The sequence below is a fragment of the Belonocnema kinseyi genome, chromosome 9 (genome assembly GCF_010883055.1).
Source record: "Belonocnema kinseyi isolate 2016_QV_RU_SX_M_011 chromosome 9, B_treatae_v1, whole genome shotgun sequence".
Classification (NCBI taxonomy): domain Eukaryota; kingdom Metazoa; phylum Arthropoda; class Insecta; order Hymenoptera; family Cynipidae; genus Belonocnema; species Belonocnema kinseyi.
Genome location: NC_046665.1, coordinates 55,718,764 through 55,719,677, shown reverse-complemented (window position 1 = coordinate 55,719,677; position 914 = coordinate 55,718,764).

Here is a 914-nt window from a genome sequence, read left to right as displayed (position 1 = left end):
CTTGTTCCCTAACCTGAAGAGATGGCTCACCGATAAGCGTTTTTACTCAAATGAGGAGCTCATAGCTGAAACTGAGGCGTATTTTGGAGACCTTCTGATCGAATACTTTTCGGACGGTATCAAAAAGTTAGAAAATCGTTGGGCTCGCTGTATCAACCTAAAAGGAGAGTATGTTGAAAAATAAAACCGAATTTGACCAAAAAAACTTCTCCGTGTTTCATTTTTCAGGGACTTATCAGACTGCCTAGTATAACTCTACGTGGATTTCCCCGTGCACTGTTTCAAAATATTACCTGATTTTCAACGTGTATTTCTATGCAGATATTTGTATCCCTAATTCAACTTTTTATGTAAGCATGATTCGAACTGTAACTAAGAATATTTTTCGAATTCTTTTTTCTATAATAAACACATTCTGGAATCCTTCCGTAATAAATTCATAATCGTTTTGGACAAACTCAAAGAAAGTTTAGAAAAATAGCAATATAGAATGCAGATTACATCGTGCAATTTTTTATTTGTGGAAAGGTTAACAATATTTTTGAAATTATAAATTTATTTTAGTATTTACCGATAGAAATTAGGATAGCCGTGTAAGCGAGGTCCAGAATATAAGCTATCTTCATTTTTTCCAATTAATGAAATCACTGATTAGTGCGCTAATGAAGAAATTGGTTAACACGCTATGCATCTAATAAATATTCTGGTAATTAATTAATATGTATCTATTGAGGCCAAATTCATATTATTCATATTCATGAGTTTATATTAATCGTTATTTCATAGAGTATGAATGCCGAGATTCTGCTTCTAAGATACTGAAATATTTATTTCGTCAATCAGCCCAATTATAAAAAAGGTGACAAATACCAGGAACAAGGGTCAAATATTTGCCTAAGCAATATCAACAGCTA